Here is a 23,618-nt window from a genome sequence, read left to right as displayed (position 1 = left end):
GTGAAGTTCTATTAGACTCATGAGGGCCAGTTAATCCTGAATGACTTGGATCTTAGTTGGATCCACATGCACACCTTGATCATGAATTATGTAGCCCAGATATTGGACCTAGTCCATGCCAAAGGAGCATTTCTCGAGGTTGGCACATAGCTTGTATTGTCATAAGGTTTGGTGGACCTATCAAATATGTTACACGTGCTTTGCCTAACCCTTGATGAAGATGAGAATATCATCTAGATATACAACCATGAATGAGTTGTTGAAAGGTCCCAAAACGTCATCAATTATCCTCATAAAAATTGCAGGGGCATTACCAACCACTCAAAGAGACCCTCCTTAGACTTAAAGGTGGTCTTCCATACATATGTGGACTCTATTGGAACTTGGTGATAACTGAACTTCAAATCAATCTTTCTGAAGTACTTAGCCCCCTTGAGTTGGTTAAGAAGGTCATCAATCCATGGAATCAGGTATCTGTTCCTAACTATGATTTTGTTCAGTGCTCGATAACCAATTCAGAGAGTCCAAGTGTGATACCTCTTGCCTTGAAATTTTTGTAATTAAAATGTGCATAGGTGAAGTTTTGGTTAAAGTATGTCACTTTGAAAGACAATTGAACATCTAATTATTAGTAATTATAACTATTAGTAACTAATTATAAATTTGCAATTATTATGTTTTGTTTTTGTAAATAAAGAAACCTGGAAAATTGATTGTTAAATAAAAATGGATGAAAGAGAAAAAGTTTGCAATTTATTGTGGAAGTGTTATTACCCACTAGTAAGACCTAAGCATCTAATATTAATTATTAGATTTAATTGAGGAATTATGATACCAGCCAATTAATTATTTCCTAGAAGATAGGGACCTATCTTCAAGTGTGGGAAACAAGAGCTCATTAATGAACATATAACTACCTGCTAGCTGTTGGTGAGGTGGAGGCAATTAATAACCACCAAAAGAGTGGTAGATGGGTTGGGATAAAAAAGAAAATTTACTACTTGCTTTTGTCTCATTCTGAGAGCATAAAGAGACTAAAGAGAAGCAAGGAAGAAAGATAGAAAGATGTTGCAAGCTTAGCATGATCGGGGGGACATTTGCTATTTGTAGTTTCAAGTTTTGTAGGAGCCAAAAAAGAGAGAGAGAGAGAGAGAAAATGCCTCATAATGGTATATCTAACTGTAAATTTATTTGTTTGAAAAGAAAGATGAATTGTTTATGTGTTATGATTGGTTTTATTATAAAAAAAAAAATAAAATTTTTTTTGATATTATATATTTATTTTTATTAGTTTTTTGATCTTTTATATATTTTTCATTTTAGGCATAGGTATAAATATATTATGTTCCGCAAAAAAAGCAAAAAAATATAGGATTAAAAAAAATAATGCTTTAGAGTTGTAAAGCAACCATTTACAAGGAGAAAAAGTTATTCATGATAGCGAAGAAAAACTAGAAATGACGTTTAGTCACTAACATGAAACTAGGTATTGCAGACACCGAAATAGACATATATGTTTACATAAGCATAGCTTTATATGATACAAATGCTAAACATGTAAGAAAAAAAAATTTCTTGTTAATATATGTTGACTCTCTCTCTCTATAAATGACTCTCTCTATCTCTCTCTATATATATAAAGAGAGAGAGAGAGATTTATCAGACCGAGTCAAATTTATTACAAAATGAAACACTAAACACCGGTAACGTTCAAAAACCAATGAATTAAATAAGCAAACACTCCTACCATTGTACAGTTGGATGGAATAGAAAATTATGGAAAATATATTATTTTAAAAAGCGAAGATAAATTAAACACCAAAGGAAAATACTTATGAAACTGAAGTGGTATTGGAAACTTTCAATCTGTTATTGCATATAAAATGTCTACATAGAAAGAATACAGGTACAAACATATAATAAATCAATTATATAACTGTGATATCTTCCCAATATCAATATATGCATATAGAGTTTTGAAAACTCTATAATAGTGTAGAAAGAAGTTTGACTATATAGAAACAGGTATTGCCTCTACAACAAAGTTATAAATTGAACAAAAGTTCAAGTTTATTAAGAGAAATTATCTTAATACAAAACAAGGCTTAAACACTGGCAAATATTAACTCAGTATCAAAGGAACTACGTGCCTGGTAAAGCTTCAAAAGAACTAATTGACTAGATTATAACTCTAAAGTCAATCATTCTGAGCAATTTGTCTCCAGATAGAAAAACTTCGTCCATGCAAAAGCCAATAGGTGGGGACCTCTGACTTGCTAAATAAGACAAATTAGCTGGAGTGAAACCATGTTACTTTGAGACATTGAATCATAAAGTTATGTTTTGGTTGTGTCAAATTATGTACCTACAGATCCATTATATGTAGAATCAATGAGTTTGTATAGAGATACACAGGATAAAATGAAGAAATTTTGGTAATTTGTTAAATTCAATATTAAAAAGAATGGATAAACTACCTGATAATGTATGACTCTATATGTCTGTCATATTCCTACCTTAGAAATGGAAATATAGTGTTAGTCATAACATAAATAAAACTATAAAGAAACATGCCCAAAGCACAAACATTTGCACTTTTCAATTCCAATGATAATTAAAAAAGTGCAATCTACAGTAAGTAACATATAATGGAAGTAAGTAACATAATGGAAATCAATGAAGAGACTTAATATAGGTTTTTACATATGTTTAGAAATATGATAAAATGTTGAGTAACTACCATAAATACTTGATATTTATGCCTTAGGGCAAAATTCCCAAAACTACCATATCGTGTGATAACACCTTGACAGGTTACGTGTTCAACAAAGCGACCTAGTTAGGGTACAAAGGGAAAACTTCATAAAATAAGAACAAGACTACCAAACTCTATGATGATTCTTCAGGAAACAAGATAAAATGAAATTTGAACTGACAGAGGAGTGGCTCTATATGGCCAGCATCTTCCATTAAAAATTTTTGAATTGAAAAGTATTGAAAACAAGCTAAGGGAATAAACCCTAAACACGAGCCATATTATGAGAAAAATTACAGAGAGCGCTATATATAAAACTATAAAAGCACAAAGAAAAAAAAAAAAAAAAAAAAAAAAAAAAAAAAAAACCTACTTACCCCAACAATGTTTCATTATGAGACACAAAGATTTAAAGGAAGAATCTTTATCAACAAAAAATTTAAGAGGATTGGGCCGCATAAAAACCCAAGAACCCATAAGACACTAGGATTTCTTCAAATAACATTAATGCATAAGAGTTCTAAAAGGAACTAGGAATGAGTTAAACAAAATAACAAAGAGAGTATTGAAGAGTTACAAACACCATTTTTCGTGCACAAAAACCAGAAAAGCAAACCTATGCAAATCAGTAAGTACTGGCATGGCTCTACATTGCCATCGTTTCAACAGTTTGAAGACCGAGAGTTATAGAATACAGGATAAGAATTTCACCTCAAGAATATTTGTGCAGGAGACGTAAAGGGTAAAATAACCCTTATGGCTATTTCCAAGAATTCGAACTGGAGCAGAGCAATACCCATGGAAACAATCAATTGCTAGGGTTTAAGGAATAACGCTAATCCAAAATCTTTGAAGGAGAAGGGGAGAGGTTCTAATAACCAACAAAATAAACTAGTTAAATGTTAGAGATCTCAAAAGAAAAAAGCATCAATTATATACTGTGAATAAAGAATAGGTAAGTAATAGGAAAAAAACTGACATAAATCCAAAATCATTTACCTTCCTGAAAGACTTTGGCAAGCTGAAACGAGACATTTTCCCACACAAATGAGAAACCATTAGCACTGAACTAAGTTCAAGTTCTTATAAAAGCAACATAAGTAAACTATGTGACAGTAACAAAGAAAAATAAACTACCCTGGCACATTAGTTGCCAAGCAGAATAAATGGCAAAAGAAAATACAAAATAAATGAGGTTGGGTAAATAGGAAGAGGTCATTAAGTCCTCAAGAGACCCTAAACGCTTCGGTCACCGTTGATTATGGGTGGAACTAATCTACAATGTTGATCTGTTAGGTCAATGGTACCACACTTGGTGGCTCCAGCTAATGTCACATGTCTGTGTGGAACAATCTAGAGGAATCCTGAGTATGTTATATAAACCTTATCATAATATGTTGAACCATAAGCTCAAACATTGTACCACATTTAAAACAATAAAAGGAGTCGAGCCATTCATATGACATTGTAACATTAATACGATGTTAACAAGCCAAGGCAAGGTCTTATTAACCATTGCATGGAACTACTTAAATGATAGTGTGTTATTAAATCTAGGAAACTAATGCTATAAGTGTAGAGTTATATGCCCAAAAGTTAATAGTATATTCCAATATCTAATTCATATAGATTAAGGATCCATATTTCAGTATTAGAAGTTAGTGGTTTTTCATGCTATGTGTAATGGACTACAAATAAAATAGTGGGTAAATTCCAAATCATGAAAAGTATAAATGATATAAGAATCATTTTTACATGGAATAGAAGGGAAATATTAGGTTGAATAGAAAAACACTCTCATGAAAAGTATAAATGATCTAAGAATATATGTTTTTTAGAGACCACAAGAATTAGAAAAAAAAAACCCTAGAATGTCCAATTTTCATCAATGTCAAAGAAGATCATGTCGAGAAAAGAAAGAATCTTTTGTCTAGTAAACAAATTATTGTTTTTTGTTTTTTGTTTAATCTATGTGTGAAAGAAATTAAACCATGTTCATTTTTCTTCTGTATGAATACAATTAGTCTCCCACATGGTGAGGAACTTGGTCGAATGCATCCTTTTTGTAGCAACTCCTAGATCTACCGCTTGATTTCTTTGTTTTCTAGTACAGAGCGACAGTAGATTAGAACATTAGGTAGAGGTGTGTTGGGGGTCAAATCGATCAAATGTTTGGCCTTACAGTGCAAATGTACCCTCATTGGTGAGGAGAATATGTCCCTATACTCTTCCATGACTTTATCCACTTGCTTTTTTTGTGTAGAGGAGCCCTTTCCAAAGGCCATGGATGTGGCCATGATATTCCCCTTACTTTGAGAGTGAATTAGAAAGAAACATATTTCCCAGCCTGGGAGATGATCTTACTGCATTGCTTAGTAGAGATGAAAAAAATGGTTGTAGGCAAGGCTACCTCTGGTATACTCTATAGTAAATTTCCACTCAAAGTAATAATAACATTACAAGGTTTGGACTCATAGACAACATGACACCTCCACAAGTATGGTTGGCCTAATAAAACATCACAAAATTTAAGGGGATCAACATCACATAATACCTTTTTCGTGAAATGCTTGATGTTGTAGTGTAGGTAACATTGTTGATTGACGTGGAGATCTCATCCTTGATGGAGCCACTCAATGGTGTATGGATATGGGTGTGGTGTGGTTACTAGGACCAACCACTTAACAACCTCTACTAAGATGAGGTTATTTTTATTTCCACTATCGACAATGAACTGTAATGGAGCTCCCTTCATCCATATCTGTGAGTTGAAGATATGCTCACACTCCCCCAATCTTCGGGCTCACTTTGCTTGACTATGGTGGTGGCAATGGTGGTGTTGGGTTTTGCATCAATGATTTGTTTCCCCTTGTGAGGTTTTGGCTCAAAATTCGAACATGCGTATGACTATGAAGCTTTCAGCTTGGCCACTAGTTACTGCTTTGCACGACATTCATTTGTGTTGTGAGTGGGGCTCTTATGGAACTCACACCACTTTCTCGTGTCTTTCTCTGTCTTTCCATTAATATTCTTTGCCTACAACTTCAACGGGTTATCTTATGGTGTTCCACCTTGGCTCTGTCCTTTGTTCTACACTTTTGGGGTGCCTTTTCCATCATTCAGATTCATAGATCCAAAGTCTCGCTTCTTTTGTTTAATTTTTTTCTCTATCTTGACAACAAATTAGTATGCTGCACCAAGTGAGGAGAAGTCCAAGAACTCCATTTCTTCCTGGATGTATTTGTGTATACAACCACAATACTTGAGCACCAAATGTCACTTAGAGTCCTTGATACCCATCTCTGTGCAGAGGGTATGAAAGATATTTGTGAACTCTGTCACTTCTTAGTCCTTTTCCTGTCATACTGTGGTCCATTTTATGGACTTGCCTGCATAGCTTCCAATAGGGTAATAATGTTCCTTTATAACATTTTGGAAAGATTCCTAAGAGGGTGTCACTGAAAATAATGGAGATTCCTCCCCGATTGTTTTCTCGTAGTAAGTTTCCCACCAGTCCTTGACATGGGAGACAACCTTAAGGAGTGCAAAAGTAATCATTTCTCTATACGAAAAATTATGGACTAAACAATATACTTCCAGTAGATTTAACCATTTGTCTAGAGCATTTGCATATATCTAGCCTCCAAATATAGGAATGTTAAAATTAGCATGTACCTTAAAGGGGGTGATGCCTCTGAAGTGGCTACTAGATGAAGATGCGTCACTTATTTGTATCTGTTGGAGGATCTAAGAAAAATTATCCATCATCTCATTCCCTTGTCACTCAAGGGCTTCTTCGAGAAACAATTTGATAGGATCTCCTACCCCCTCGTCTTTATTTTCCTTTGTCATGGGAGGTCATCGGGGTTGGAAAGCATAATCTTGCAAGGGCTCAAGAAATTTGAGTCCCAACTCCTTATACCCCAACCTCATTAGAGACATGCACATCAAAACATAGAAAGAGAAAACCGCTCTAATACCATTGATCTAGATTTATGAAGGAATGAAATGAAATAAAATTTCAAATAGAAACACAAAGGTACAACGAAACTAAAATTCAATTAATAAATAGAAATGTTAAAATTGTTTACATGCATAAAGAAAACAAAATAGATCAAATGGTGGCAACTAATCATTGAGAAGAGATGTGATGTGTATGCACCTATTAAATTGTTTTAAATGAGGCTCTGGGGCCTTTTTACCATGAAGATACATTGATAAACCCTAAACATTCAAAACCCTAACCCTAGGAGATGAAGCACCAGAGGCTTATGGGCCTCAACGGGGTAATTTGGAATTTCAACTTCATAAGGTTGTAACCTTGGAATACGATCTTTATTTGGAATGTACAATAACCTATTAGAAATGTCTATCTAAGGTCAACAAATTTCAACTACAAAAATCAACCAAGGACTCACATTTTCCTGTTTCCCAAAAAACGTTGTTTAGGGCCTCAAAACGGCTTCGATATTTCAAGACCTAAAAGTTTCCCAAAATAGAAAATTACTGAAATAAGAAATTGTGCTAAAAATAAGAAACTGATAGGAAATTATGTTGTGAGCCAAGTGGAATAGGTGGGTGCCCACCAATATCCACCTGAATGTGTCATGTAGTAAAGAGGGTAGGCTCGTCTAAATTGACTTGATAAAAAGACTTTGTCAATGACACTGACACTCTAGAAGATATAGGGAAAGACTCTATTATGTGTGAATAATATGTCAAATTGTTAGAACAAGCATAATATATGCTTAACTTAGACAAATAGTGCCTAGTGATCAATGAACAATTCACAAGTATTTAATTTGTACCATGAAATTCAAAGAGGATTAAAACCAATGATTATGTTTTGCAAAAATATTGATATGTCATTATTCATCACTAACATCATCATTGTGTCCTAAAATTACTTTGTTTTATGATAGCAAAAATTTAACAAGAGTGGCATTGTCACATGAGAAATAGCTTAGATCAAGAAAAATATATATCACAAGCTACATTTCCAAACAATATCATGAACCCAACACGTGCGTCAAACATGTTACCCTATTTAAAACAACAGTACTTAGGAACAAGCATGCACTATGATCAAGACTTTCCAAATTCATAAGTAGCGATTAGTTTAAAGGACATTCGTCAACATCAAAAATAACAAAATTTGACCAAAGAACCAAGATGTGGATAGTGATGAACAATGTGGAAAAGCCGCTATAGATTTGAGGTGACACTTATGTGCCCAAATATGCTAAGAAACTAAAGTTCCTCAATCTCATTTATGTTTTATGGTAGTCAAAAGGTAACATGTAAAACAAGTTTTTAGGATATGAACTATGCTATATATGAAGCTCATAAATGAGGAAACGTCACCACACAAATATTAGCTTGAAGTCAATTTAATGAAAGTTACCACCATTTTCAACCCAAACATTCACCATTCAATTATATACTTAGCAACGTGTCAAGTAATGTAATGGTGCCAGTTTCATGTCCATAGTTTGTTTCTTGTATTCCACAATTAACAAGTGGTAGTTAAGGCCATGTAAAAGTGTGATAGAAATGAGATATAATGTCATACTAAACATTGGAAGACACCATTGAAAAAGACATTACCATAGATTTATAACATGTCAAGGATTAGATGTGAATTCTTATTGAGTGATCCATTCAGATCATTGATAAAAACTATTAATTTTGTGATAGTAATAACATTGAATCCTCTTGGCAAGCTCACAACTAGTATTATGTTACACTTTAATACCATGATGCTTCATTAGTTATTGCATCACTTCACTCGAGGACATGGTTAAGATGTCTTATATCTTAAACACTGCACAAAATTTGTGCAATCAAGGTATACATATAACTATTAACCGTTGAAAACGATCATACCCTCATTACCAATTCTAAAAATATACAAAATATTATGTGATATGAGAATGTGGACTACTTATTAAGCATAGATATCATCAGAAGTGGTGCAATGTACTCATGTACAAAATTTTAACAATGTAAATAGTGTCAAAACCTTAAACAAAGATAAATCTGAAAATAATTTTTGCAGTATTAAGTGAGACACTAAGTTCAATATCGCAACGATTTGTCTTGGGAAGTGATCTTGATGTTAGATTTTCCCAAATGTTGTAGAGAAATAACATAACAAGACTTAAATCCAACCTTGGTATAAATTGCAATACTTAAAGAGCTAAAAGCATTAGATGTCTTAAGTTAAACTTATTCAATTGAATGCTTCAGTAAAATGATAATAGTAAAAATAATAATATTATTGTTATCGTGGTTAATAATTAAATTAAAAATATATATATAGTTAAATAAAAATAATAAAATATACAGTGATAGTTATAATATTATAAATAATTACATTATTAATAATCTTATACCACTTGACTATAATGCTAAAATGATGCAATTTTGATGCATACACGATGATAATTTGATGCAAAACGACTCTAATATGATTTAATATGATGTAAAAGGGATGATGGAGACTTGAGAGTTATACGACACATGATTTGTGTGATATAACACTCAAAAGATGCAAATATGATGCAAAATGGATTGAAAACTTCCATATTTTGATGCACATACAACATAAATATGGTTTCCCATTATGAAATATCAATGTCCATATTGGCACATGGTGACTTTAATGTGACACAATTTATACAAGTTTAACATAAAATCAATATCAAAGTGACTTTTAAAGGTGTTTTCACAATTGTATGTGATGTAAACTAACACGAAATTGATGTAGACTAACTTTTTGCATTGTATTTTTCATTGCTAAGACAATGCCTTATAGAGTGCATATCAAAATATATGACAAGTTGTCAACACCCCTTGTAGCATTGTGTTTTGTACCATCTTAACTATAAATTTTTGTCCAAAAAATGCACTTGGAGGTGATGTTAAAAATGATGTTAGAGCATGATATTGTGTTAGTGCATTATGAACAATATTAAATCTCCCAGACTTGCTACATGTAAATCATGGTGGATAAATTTGTTATTGATCCTTGCCTTTTATTTCCTTGGAAATTTCAACATGGATGAGTTTAAGTAGCAATTTTGGATTTCTCCACCTCTTGGTATTATCATCTCTACATGTACTTATAGGTTCTCTATGTCGTATTGTTGATTTTGGGCTATTTGGAACTTCTAGGTGACTTCAAGGTCTCTCCCTATGACATGGACAATGTTTTTCAAGTAAAACCCCTTCCCATGGTCCATTGTTGTTGCTACATATGTATGGAGAAATTATAAGGATGAAGAGGTGACTTTTACGTTGTGACAAAGGCACTGAAAAGATTGATGATGATGTAACCTGCTTAGACTTAGTATGGGAGATATGGGAAAACTTGGTTTGAAGAGCATACCTCAAAAGCCAACAACGACCAAGAACAATTCAATTTAGAAACTAACAAGCATCTCACTTTTTGAGATAGGGAACATGAATCATGTTTTACCATGTATATTATGTGGATAAAATTCATGGAGCTTGGCGACTCTATCATTTCCCTCCACAAATTGCTATGTGCATCTCAAACCACATTAATCTTCCACCCCCTCTTGACCACCTTGAACACTTTCAAACAAACCCTCCAAAAGTGACCCAATAGAAATCAATTTCTAGTCCCCATTCAAATCCTTAAAGATCCAATTGGTTTATTTTCTTTTATTTTATGTCTTAACAAATTATATTATTTTTAAACCAATATGTAAGGATATATACAAGCAAGTTTTTGAGCATGTAAATTTGACTTTACATACATATTAGTATTGCAGATTCATTTTTGGTTTCTTCATAATCCAAGTATAGCTATTTGCTAAATGCAATAAAATTTGTATGGGTGCAGTGAACTTTTAAATTACAAATAACTAGTATTATGAAGAAGAGAAAAACTCACACCCAAATTCAAGTCAATATCATGCATAATCTTTCTTTTTGGTGATAGCCACCCTTGGTCATGGTCACATGTCACATTGGCATATTCCTTAGGCAAATTCATCACTTCACTTCAAACTTTAATTGTAACATACCCCCTACTATGCCTAGCCCTTACTAAGAGTGGAAGGAGGTAACTACTATGTGTTGCCCCAACCTCCATAGTCCCATCATAGAAATGGGGTCATAAATTTTATTTTTGATCTTTTTTCAACTCCCTAAAAAGTTGTAATGGCATTTTTCTCGTTGAGCCCTATCCAACGATATAAAATTTGCTTCAATCTAACTCTTATATCAAAATATATGACCATTTGAATGCAAAACACTAAATTCTCCCATGTCATCCTTAACCTCCATGTGGCACTCCACTTGGTATGTGGACCCTGGCTTTCAAGCTAACTAGCCCGACTCCCGACTAGGGCCCCACCTAACTACTTGCCTTGCACTCCTGTACTCAAGCTTCACTCATTATGAGTTCAATAGTTCAACTAACCTACCTGAACCCAACCTACCTAGTCCCACAGGTGAATTCATCCTATTTTGTGATCATTTATACTTAGATTTTTTTTCGATTTTATTTCTAATGTCACACAAGACAAAACCATATCAAATCTGGCTACTTGTAAAGAGATAAAACTTTCCATTTATGACATCAAGAATTGAAATATGAATCTCACAAACCCTTTCCAGTGCCCCTTAAGTATGGAAGTCATCCAATGATAAACTCAAATTATCAGTTAAGCTAAAGGGCATAAATGAGCTTACTCCCAAAATTTGTTGGGATGACAACAAAAACTCGGGCTATTACTTACCTAATAAAATACACAGAGAACATGCAATTTGAGTGTACTTCTTAGAATCACAGGAATTCAGTCCAGCCTCCCAACCACAACATATAGATGTATGCATTTCTTTTTTAATTTAAAACAACTCACCTATACAAAGTATACAAATAGGAAACGGGTCAATAGATCATACTCATCAATTTAATAAAAGGAACATAGAGATTCATGCTCACGCAACACATACAAGAATTCAACCATCCTTCAAGAAATTATATAGGAATCCAACATTCTCATAGAAACTACATGAATCACATTTATTTTCATACAACGGATACATATCCTTCACGTCTAACATGATACTTAAACCTCATAACCAACATGCATATAAAATCACTGACACATCAATCATATTGAGCACTATTGCATAGACAAATCAGAATTATACCATTCTTCAGCACTAGTGCATGCACTTAATACGTGATTACTCAGAGGATTGACTAGGGAATCAACATACATGAACCAAATAACACATATACGATTAACATTCAAGTAATTTACTCAACATAATCAATACTCAAGATATCAACACTCCAAATCATTCATGAAACCAATTTTCATACATTCATGTAACATATATCAACACAATATGTATTAATAGGAATTCACTTGTACATATAAATGTAATAAATAATTATCTTGTATCCAAAGCCTGGAAACTCAGAATGAAACTTCAATTCTCCACCCAACCTTAGACACACTACAACCTAGCCTTTCTTGTAGTAGTCACCCCCCAACCAAATTTCGGAGCTTAAGGGGGAGTGCTTAAATTGTAAAATCAATACTTTTGACTAAAATAGGGCCTCCAAAAGTAACCCAACTTTACCCACCAACCAGTTAGAAGTAAACACAGGGAACAGGAATTCACTTCTGCTAGGTTTTATCAACAACTCCCAGCTACTACATAATAGAGATTGCTAACCTAATCAACCTAAACTTTGAGATTATTTCTAGCATAAGGACTTACAATTCAATAGCAAGAGGAGACTTATTTCAAATTTTGGTAAGGTTCATCAATAAACAAACTACCATGGGAGTGTGGGAATCACCCTTCCACGTAGTTATTCAATCAAGGCAAATACTAGTGCTTCAACCCCAAGGCAACACCTAGTGGGTCATCAGCCTCAAAGTACCTGAGTGTCCACCTCTTGGCTAGTGGGTTCATCAATTTGCAAATTTCTCGGTGGGTTCTTCATACCTTGGCACTCATAGTGGTTTCATCAGCCTCAAGTCAATCCACTTTTCTGTAAATTCTTTCATCTAAGCCATTAAGCCACACATAGTGGTTTCATCAGTTGCGCTGACATAAAGCAAATTCTCTCTATCAGAATGAACTTTTTTCCAAGTCTATGAAGAACATATCTAAAATAGAACCGAACTGAGTAGCACTACCCAAAATCCCCTACTCCCATCATCAATATCTTAAATAATTATCTCCTCATCCTGCCAATTCTGATGTTTGCCCTTCCTACTGCATAGAAATGTTGGGATCTTCCGTCATGCATAAAGGTGCTTTCCTCTTCCATTGTGCGTAAAGGTAATTCTCTTTTTCATTAATTTCTCTTGCTAAAGGCTATCAACACCATTTCTAGTTACGTGGGATAACCCCTTTGTTGCCCCTGTTAGTCTATCGATGTAGCCAGACTTCCATTTAATTTCCATTCTCTCACTTGCAAATTTTTCCAAGAAGATGATATGGTTCTCAACCATTCCTTTTTCAGCTGAATTTATTGTCAAACCAGTTCATTAAAGCACAAAATCTGACATTGATATCGACCTAGTCTCCTCAAGAAAACCTCCTTCCCCAAATTCTGGAATTTGTGTCCCAATTTCTCAGTCATTTTAATTTTAACAAAAATAAAGATAATATTTACAATAAGAGGGAATTCACCATGGCTATCACATTAATATTCTCCAAAAGCATTGGACTTCATCTCCATCTATTATGCCTTCAATAATTTTCCTTTGTCATATCATGCATAATTAATATGTCTTTTTTATTGTATTCATGAATTCTTTGATTACCATTGGCAACGCGAGTCACTCCAATCCTCATATTTCAAGGGTGAAAATTAAATTATTTTACCATCCTTCATGATATTATCGGTGTTCTTTCTTCCATCACGTGTTTTGCACAAAACTACTATGGTCTTCCTAACAATTGAAAAGCATCCATTAGAATGACACCTTAGAAAATCTTGTGTTTTTATTCTCATGCATGAAAATCCATTTTTTACATTTACTTATGATCATCACTTCACAACCTTTATGGAACCAATTGAAGCCATATTATCAAGATTGATTTTGTCATGCTAACCCTAGCTTCTCAACAATTTATACTCCAACCGTGTTTTCTGAACTACAAAAAATTAGTTATTACCCTACACCACTTATTCTAAACCCACATTTTATTTTGATGATGCTTTTCCATTACCACCTTTTGATTTATATGGAATATTTTGTTCTTGTGTAATCATAACTCTATGAATCACCAATTTCTCTCACCACTTGGGTGCTACTATTGCAATCATCTCTTTATCCACAAACTCCTCTATTTGTGCTAGTTGAACTCTCACTTCATTTCTCCTTTTTATTATTTCTCTATGGACATTCAAAGAATTGATTCCTTTAATCTTTGAAAGTCTAATGATATGTCGTTTTATGCTAGTGTCCATGTCCATGTTTTAATACTATTCTTTACCTATACCATGTGCATATCCAAAAGTCTCATTATCATCAAAAGTATAAACCTTTTCTCCATATTCATAACCTTGAATGTGCTCTATGCCATGACTTGTGTTCTTGCAAATTTTTCCTACTAACGTCATGTGACAATTTCTCCTCAACTTTCAATACCCAAGTTGAACAACGTTTTGTACAAAGTGCATATCGTTCGACTTATTTCATCTTAAATTATAAAATTGAGACCATTCACATGTCTCAAAACTTAGTGAACGTCCTCCTCTTATCATTTAGCACTTATTGATTCTATATAAAAATCTTAAAATCTTTTGTGTTTTGATTCATGCTTATCTCCTTCCACCCAACATGACCTGCAAACCAATTTCCTACATAACGTTTTTCATTCCTAAGAAAATGCTTTATAAAGGCACATCAAAAAAAGATGATGATTTATTAAGATATTGATAACATAAATCATGACACCCCTTGTAGTATTGTGTATTATATCATCCTAGCTTTAATTTATTTTCCAAAAAAAAACACTAGGAGGTGGTGCCGAATATGATGTCAAATCATGGTAATATAATGATGCATTGTGAACAATATTGATCCCGTAGACTTCCTAGACACAAATTATGGTGGATAAATGTGTTACTGATCCTTGTCTTTTTTTTTTCCATGAAAACATCAATAGGGACAAGTTTAGGCAAAAATATTGGCCATCTCAATCATTTCTCCACATCTCAGGTCTATGGTCTCTACGGGTGTTTGTAGGTTCTTTAGGACCCGTTATTGGCTTCAGGATATTTGGACTCTCCCATTGACTCTAGGGTTTCTTATCTTCATCGTACAACATAGACAATGTTTGTAAAAACCCCTTACCGTGGTCCATTGTTGTTGTTGCATGTTTGGGGAAATTGTAAGGAAGAGGAGGTGACTTTGACATTTTAAGAAAGACATTGAACATATTGATGAAAATATACCATGCTTATATTCAACATGAAAAAGACGGAAATACTTGGTTTAAAGAGTATAACTCATAACCCAACTAGGCCCATGATCATTTCATTTTAGAAAATGACAAGGATCTCCTTGTGCTTTCAAATACGAAACATGAATCCCATTTTACCTTGTTTATTGTGTGGATGAAATTCATGGAGCTTGACGACTCTATGGTCTCTCTTAACAACTTTCCATTGCACATCTGAGACCATGTTGATCTTGAAACCCCTCTTGATAATCTCAAATGCTCTTAAACAAACCCTCCAAAAGTGACATATGAATAAATTGCCATTCCCTACTCAAAACTTGAAGATACAATTATTTTATTTTATTTGATGTTTTGACAAATTATATTTCTTTCAAACAAAAAAATAAGAACATGTACATGAGCTTTTCAGTAGGTAAACTTGGCTTTGCATGCATGATAGTTTTGCAAATTCACTGTTGGTTTCTTCGAAATATATATATAATAATTTTGCTAAATGCAATGGAAGTTGTGTGAACACAGTGAATTGTTGCATTACAAGTAACTATTGTTTCGTAGAAGAACAAAAAAACACAGCCAAAATAAAGTCAATGTCATGCATAATCTTTCTCTTCAATGATAATAACTCCTTTGGTCATGGTCACACATCACATTTGCATATTCCTCAAGCAAGTTCTTCATTTCATTGGGACCTTCAATATGCTCTCACAAGCACCAAACTTCGTCTTCATGCATTAAGCCTCCAACAATTTTCCTTGTGTGACCATGCATAATTAATTCGTCTTCTTGATTGTACTTGTGAATTCCTTGATTGTTGTGGAAAACGTGTCACTCCAAACCTCATCTTTCAAGGGTATAAGAACATACCATGTTTCGCAATAGTGTAAGTGCCTTTTCTTCCATCATCCATTGTGTATATAAAAATTGTTATTGTTTCATAACAAGTGACAAACATATATCATAATGAAACCACACAAAATCTTGTCTCTATATTTTGCGACATGAAAAGATACTTTTGGCATTTATTTACCATCATCAATTCATAACCTTCGTGAAATTAATCAAATCTATATGGTCTAGGGTGCTTATGTCATTCTAATCCCAACTTCCCATCAATCTATATTGCAACCATGTTATCGGAACTACCAAAATCAATGATTACCCTACACCACTTACTCCATACTCACATTCTATATTAATGATACATTTTCCTTACCATCTTTAGACTTATTGTGGTTTCTTTTATTCTCATGCAATTGCACCTCTATGAAACATGAAGTTATCTCATCACTTGGGTGCTACTATAGCAATAGCTTATTTATCCTCATACTCTTTTATCCTTGCTTCTTGAGCTCTTGGTTCATTTTTCCTTTTTTTTGTTTCTTTGTAGACATTCAAAGGTTTGATTCCTTTAATCTTTGAAAGCATAATGATATATCATTCTAAGTTTATCTCCATGTTCATGATTTTTGTGCTCTTTTTTACCTCTATATGTACACATCCAAAAGTTTTAGCTTCATCAACATTAGCAACCTTTTATCCAAATGCATAATCTTCTACATCCTCTATGCCATGAGCTTCTATGCTCTTGTAGAATTTTACCACTCATTTCATGTGCCAACTTCTCCTCGCATTGCATGACAACTTCCCCTTAACTATCACTACTTGATTTGAAAATTTATTCTACATTGTGCATATTATGCAAGTTAATGTCATCTTAAATGATAATATTGAGACCGTTTATATATCTCATAACTTGTTGAACTTCACCCTCTCAATGTTTAACATGTATATATTCTACATAAAACTCTTGTGTATACTCATGCATGTGTATCTCCTTCCACCTTAGAGATTTTTCCTAAATAATTATTGCTTGTAGTATGCTAGCATGGATTTCTCACACATTTTATAAGCAATCTCACTCCATGTTTTAATCTTGATCTTATCCCCGTGAATACATTCATTTTACACAGCCTACCTTCATAGCACAACATACCATTTCAACATCATGGTTGCAAACATTGTCCTCTATGAATCCTTAATATCCTCATATTCAAAATAATGCTCCTTATCACCCAATCAATCTACCATGGATTCAACCCTTAATCCACAATAAAATAAAAAATGTTGACTTCAATTCTCACATTTCCTCAATTCCTAATAAATAATGGCATTATCCATTTTCCTTTCAACACGGTTCCAATGCACTTTCTTATGCTTCACTACTCTAATCAAAGTCAAGATTCGTTATCTTCCTTTTCAACTCCCACAATTCTCTACTTGCATTCATGCAATCTGGGTCCACTTCACATGATAAAGTTTAAGCTTCACCACACTTTGAAGTGTACTAGATTTTAGCCACTTTCTCGTACCAAAATGTTGTAAGTGATGCATATTAGGAGCCTTCCACACCAATATGCACATACGAAGCCTATGTACTCTAGATTTCCTATATCAAAACTAATAATAAATCCTACAAAGAAATATTTCATATTGCAAGAAAGAGGACACACTTGATAAAAAAAATTCATGGACAGAAGATCATAAGAAGTTGCTTTATGCATTGTCAATGATATTCTTAATAATATCATAGCACACTCCTAACTCAATATCTTCAAATCTCACACAAATTGTGGTCTTCACCCATGAAACATTGCCCTTTCCTTTTGCTTTACATCGATCCTATCATCTCATCCTCTTTGAACCTTCCAAATCCACACTCTTCTACAATAAATAAACCTCCAATGATCAATTATCTAATGGCCACTTGATCGCCTTTAAGTCATCCTTGCCTTCGATACACAAGTGACATGCATGCAGGTTGATCATAATGAGTTATTTCCCAATGGTTTTATAATTAATTGCTTTAATTCCTTACACATACATCCCTTTCATACACCCCGTCCAACTTTTATTCACACTTTTACACACCACACCATCTTTTTCATATATTACAACTTCCCACTCACCACTTGTTTAATGCTCAAAATCTTATCACATGCATCTTTTATGACCCCACATTTGCTTTGTCTATTGTTTGTGTCCCTTGTTTCAAACTTACACAACACTCATATTCATATGCATCTTCACAATTATGTGCATATGTGAATCATTACCTCTGTTTGATATCTCACACAATCACTCTTACTTGTAGCCATGATGCTTTTACATCACAAATCAATAGTAGAAAAAACTTCATTGCCAAGTGAAGTGTTAACTAACAATTATAGAAGAGATGTGAGCACCACACATATAGGAGAAGTTGAAATTTTGGTCTTAAATTTCTTTAACGCCATGGGAGAAGATCCAAAATCCCTCAAATCATGATACTTTCTTTAACAATGCATCAAAAGGTTCCCTTAAATTATAAATCATTGATAACTTGGATGACTAGATAAAGAAGACAGGTCCTTTCTCTTTTTCTTTGATGTGGTTTCTAAAAGGAACGCAAGCTAGGCCATTGTAGAGAGAGTTGTCCTCTCTTTTGTAGTTATGTAAGACGGGGCCATTCTTAAATAACGATGCAAAGGTTGCAAGTGTGTTCATGGGTCTCAAAATTGTCCACAAGACCACTCAACATCCTATAACCTGCATAAGTGACTCAATGTTAGCTATCTCCCTTTTGTGAGGGAAAACTACAACAAGGAATTCATAATTGTGGCATCTTTGTGAGAAATACAAACATTTACTTGACAACTATAGTTTTCAAATCTACCTCATGTTAGTATGAAATTTATACAACAATGGACAAATAAGAAAATAGAGAGTCTATGATGGAGAAAGGGACCCCAAAAGTATTATTTGTAAATAGTTGTGAGGAGACCATAATGTTCTTTCCTTGACGACAAATAAATCAATGAGATCAAAACCAATTTTTAAATATAAAAAATGCAACATCACCTTATTATAACTAAATTATTATGATTATTTTTATTATTATTATGTATTTAAATGACTTGTTAATAGAAAAAAACATAGTCATTTGATAAACTAGTGTTTATCAATAATTAAACAATTTAAGAGGGCCTTTATACAATGAACTAAGTTTTGAAAAATTTTAAAGCCTTCTCATATATCTATGCATAAAAATAGTAACCTCTTCAGTTATGCCCTTAGCATTGCAAGGCAACAAGGCATGCAACTCATTACATAAAACATCATAAAATGAATTTGGTAAAATAAATAATTTCATGATTAAAGACATAGTAAAATTCTTAACAAGGAAGCACAAGGTATTTTTGTTTTCGTTTAATGTTTTTGTATAGAGAAACATGATGTGTTTGAGAATTTGTTGCTGAAGAAGTTGCAATGTTGTTAATAAATTATTCATAAGGATAAATACGTTTTTTCTTTAAACAAAGATGAGTAGGTTTTTTATAAAATTTGTGTCTAAAACGTAGCTAGAAACCCGCGAGAAGTTTACATGCAGTTTAGAATAGCTATCTGTGCTAAGTACATCTTTAATGGGGATTCATTTTTTTTTTTCTAAATGCCTACTCTGAGCATGCATGCAACATAAGTTGTTGCAACTATAGATCCTATAAAATTTACCACCAACCAAAACACATTTTCATGGTGTTGTCGTGGATCAACTTGGCAGATCAGTGGACATTTTGTCGGAGGGTCCATCTGATGCACGGTTGGTTGTGTTGTGATCCTTGTCTACATTTCTCCGAGCTTGTAAGTCTACATAATGGTGATAAAACCAATCCAATTCATCTACTAGCTGATCTATCTGACCCTTTTGCTTTTGGTGTTCTTCATGGTGGAAGACAATATGTTTTGAACACTGGTTGATTTGATGCTTGATTTCACTTATCTCTGAATTCCCTTCAATTGGGGAATGAGGAAAAAGTGGGCACTAATATGGACCCCCTAATCCTAAAGATGGAGCGTCTCGATTCACCATTTCTTCCCAGGAAGCGTTAGACCATTCACATTGTGGAATATTCTCAAGCGAGTGAATTAAAGCATAGGAGGCTTTTCTCAAGATCACAAGAGTGACCCGCTTTGAGGACAGTCAAGCTCGACCTAAAGAGTCCATTGGTTCATTGCTACCCTTCTAAAGAGAAGTTTGTTGAATGTCAAACTTTGACAAGTATGGAAATCCCTACTCGTGCATGCTTGCTTTAGTCATGGAGATAGAAGAAATTGTAGTCACTCCACATTGGTTTTCCAAACTATTAATCGCTTGTCCTGCAGCCTGTGCAAGCATGCCCACCTCCAAATAGAGAGTTTGTTCATCCCTCGCTTGAATGAATAAGAGGGGAATATATGCACCATAAAACTCTAAGGGGATGGGTTTCTTTTGTCTTGCGCAGAATCCCCAACCTAGAAATAAAAGGGAGGCAATCCATGCAGATCTTACACAAATTCTTGGACCATTATGGTGTCTATTCACAATACCCATCAATTTATCTTGATTTCTCTCCTTCTCAAAATTTCAGTATGAGTGATTCCAATGCTACTCTTATGTTCTAGCCATAAATGTCTTCGCCATACAAATTGAATCTCATGCTACAGGATATCCGCCATTCCACCCTACTTTAAATATGATCATTTCAAATTGCATCTGAGTAGGGGTTAAGGTGTGGGAGAATATCGAAGTTTGGTTTATATTTGTCCTTGTAAACTACATGACATCATCGTACGAAGGATTGAACTAATAACATTCCTTCAACCTACAAAACATGACACAACCTCTATTCCATCGACTCGAAGTGCTCCTGATTAGGAGAGAGATATGTGGAATTAAAGGTGATAGGGGTGACCTTATATATTTTTTGTCAAATTGTCCAGTAATATTGATTCCATACTTCCCTTTGGGAGAAAGGGATCCAAAATGAATTATTGTACTCTTCATGGGATAACACACCATCCAATTAGCTCACTCATCTCCCATTGCCCAACATCTAACTAGCATGCCTTATTCTTGTGAGTCTGCCTCATTATTTTGCGCTCTTAGAATATGGAAATAATATTTGGAAGAGAAGTCTTTCAATAAGGCTCAAATTTTTCAAAGGAGGAGTGAGATTTGGTTGTTTCCAAGTTAGAGTCTTTGAGGAGGTACTGGATAGTGATGAGAGAGTCGCCAATAATTATTATCAAGGAAATTCACAGTTTCTTCATTATCTAGAGGTTGCAATACAACACAAACATTTATGCGGGGTTCTTTGATCTCTGGCCAAGCCCCCAGGCATACTTGATTTCCAATTTTCCTTCGGGATTAAGAATAATCCATCCTCCTCCTGCCATCCTTGAGTTCCTTTTTAAATCTCCATTGAAAAATATTATCCATGACTTTTGTTGGGAGAGCCAAGTTGCAAATTCCTAATCTGAGAGTCTAAGTTTCCAGTCCCTCGAAGTTGTGAATCCTCTCAGGCTCAACTAGGAAGGAACAACTTAAGGGGATGAAAGGAGATACATCCATTGATTTTCTATAGCATCTAGGGATGAGTCTCAATCCTTAAGCTTTAGGTTGTTGAATTATGAACATAGTGTGTAACAACCCTGGTGAAAATTTCGTGTAATAAAAGTTAATAAAGGTAAAATAATAACAACGGTTATGGGACACTTATTTCAAGTTGAATGTTGGGAAAAACATCTTAGTGTGGGTGTTCATTTGGTTTATTATTGCTAAGGAAATTGACAAAGGCTTTGGAAAGGAAAAAAAATGCATTAATTGGCATTTTATTTATGAAAATAAAGGAAATTGGGAGGAAACGAAGGTGAAAGGTCACAGGTTGCAAGTGAGGATGAAAATTGAGGAAAATAATGGAAATGAAGAAAATAGAGGTCTCATTAATAAAAAGGCTTATGAGTATCAATTGGTACCTTTTGTCGGTTCAATTTTGGAGCTATCTGTATTCTCTCTCTCTCACACTCTTGGACACTTTCCATTAGCCAGTTCAGAGATTTGTCAATGGATTGCCATTAGCATTTAAGGATCAAATTGAGTATGACGAATGGATTTCCATTATAATTTAAGGATCAGATTGAGTATGATGAATGGATTTCCATTAGCATTTAAGGATCAGATTGAGTATGATGAGCCTCGGTCACTTGAGGAAGTTATTAGGAAACTAAAGCATTTCTATGAGCAGTCAAAGCATAAGAATGAATCTCAACAAGGATGGACAGGAAAAGATAAAGGTAAATGTAAATGGCAGCCGAAAATAACAAGGCCTCAAAATGCAGAAGAGAAAAAGAATGTTGCAACATACAATAAGTTCAACGTAGCAAGACAGGGACATTGGTCATAACAAAAAAATAGAGGTGATGGTACCGAACGGTTGGAGTGTTGGATATGTGGTAAAGATCACCTCAAGAAAAATTGTCCATAGTATCATGGTGGTAAGCCTCAAATTTATAGTGCACAGGAGGCGCAGAGTGTTGGGGATGTTGGGCATAGCATTCCTCATATCTATGCAGCACTGGAAAATAGACAGGCAGTCCACCAAGCATCTACAATTGAGATGGACGGTAAGATTTGTGATCAAGTTGTTTCTATTTTGATTGATCCTAGATATAATTATAGTTATGTTAGTCCTGACTTGGTGGATAAGTGTCATTTGAATAAAGAAGTGCATGCAAAATTTTGATTAGTACAGTTGGCTATAGGTACAAAGCAGAGAGTTCATCATTAGGTAAGAGCTTATGCATTTGAACTAAATGGTATGCCTACATCATCACATTTTAATGCATTTCCATTTGGATCATACACTATGTTGTTGGGTATGGATTAGTTGTATCTGCATAGGACCAAGGTGGATTGTTATGACGAAGCTATTGAATGCTTGGATGACAATGGAGAGAAAATAATATTATAGGGTAAGAAGAAGACAACATAAACTATGATGGTGAAAACTATGCAGGCAAAGCATAGTCACAGAAAAGGGTGTGTATTATTTGTAGTACACATTTCTAGGGACAAAGGTAAGGAGGATAAGGATGTAGAGGTATTGATATGGTACCCAGTTTTATAATAGTTTTATGATGTGTTTCCAGTAGATATTTCAGAGTCACCACCTCACAAAGAAGTGGACTTTTCTATTGAGATGGTACCAGGGGTAGCACCAACATCAAAGGCGCCTTACAGGATGAGCACTCCAGAGTTAGTAGAGTTGAAGTTGCAGTTGAAGGAAATTCCTGACAAGGGATACATTACGCCAAGTGTATTACCTTGGGGTGCATCAATATTGTTTGTGAAGACGAAGGATGGTACTCTAAGGTTATGCATTGATTACATGCAATTGAATAAGGTGACCATTAAGAACATGTATTTGTTTTTTAGGATTGATGACTTGTTTGATCAGTTGAAGGGAGAAACAATATTCTCAAATATTGATTTGAGATTCAGATATCATCAGGTACAGATCAAGGAAGAGGACAT

At 34.2% G+C, this 23,618-nt stretch overlaps 1 long non-coding RNA gene across 1 annotated transcript; it reads right to left on the bottom strand.

Moving 5' to 3' along the window:
* Positions 1-1,954: 1,954 nt before the first annotated feature.
* Positions 1,955-3,883, bottom strand: LOC149168029 (uncharacterized). The gene is made up of 4 exons (XR_016260593.1): positions 3,755-3,883; positions 3,467-3,626; positions 2,478-2,516; positions 1,955-2,365 (listed from the first exon to the last, which is right to left on the bottom strand). It is a non-coding gene; the product is annotated as an uncharacterized LOC149168029 (long non-coding RNA).
* Positions 3,884-23,618: the final 19,735 nt, after the last annotated feature.

Source organism: Pinus tabuliformis, chromosome 5_1 (assembly GCF_031772625.1).
Source record: "Pinus tabuliformis cultivar Carrire ecotype Pingquan chromosome 5_1, CPIR1, whole genome shotgun sequence".
NCBI classification, from domain to species: domain Eukaryota; kingdom Viridiplantae; phylum Streptophyta; class Pinopsida; order Pinales; family Pinaceae; genus Pinus; species Pinus tabuliformis.
The sequence above is the reverse complement of the archived record's forward strand: the minus strand, read 5'-3'. Positions and strand labels throughout refer to the sequence as shown.